Raw genomic sequence first — 284 nt, 5'->3', positions numbered from 1 at the left:
CCTCAAGGGTTGATGCCACGGCCACGCTCCAGCCTCCCTGAGCCCCTCTGCTCCCTCCCCAGGAGGCACAGAGCGGGGCAGGGGGTCCCAGCTGGGGAAGGGAGGACCATGGCCCCTTGCCACCTCTTGCCATCCTCTCCCAGGCCACGTCGAGCTGCCAGGTCGGGGGGCTACACACCCCCAGAGGGCCCGTTGCTGGCTCAGGGCTGCCAGGGAGGGGGGGCAGAAAGCACCTCGGGGACCCATGCGCGGGGTGTGCCGGGCTGTCGGGGGCAGGACCGGCG

The sequence above is a fragment of the Aptenodytes forsteri genome, unplaced genomic scaffold (assembly GCF_000699145.1).
Source record: "Aptenodytes forsteri isolate BGI_AS27 unplaced genomic scaffold, ASM69914v1 Scaffold455, whole genome shotgun sequence".
NCBI classification, from domain to species: Eukaryota; Metazoa; Chordata; class Aves; order Sphenisciformes; family Spheniscidae; genus Aptenodytes; species Aptenodytes forsteri.
This window is presented reverse-complemented; position numbering follows the sequence as displayed.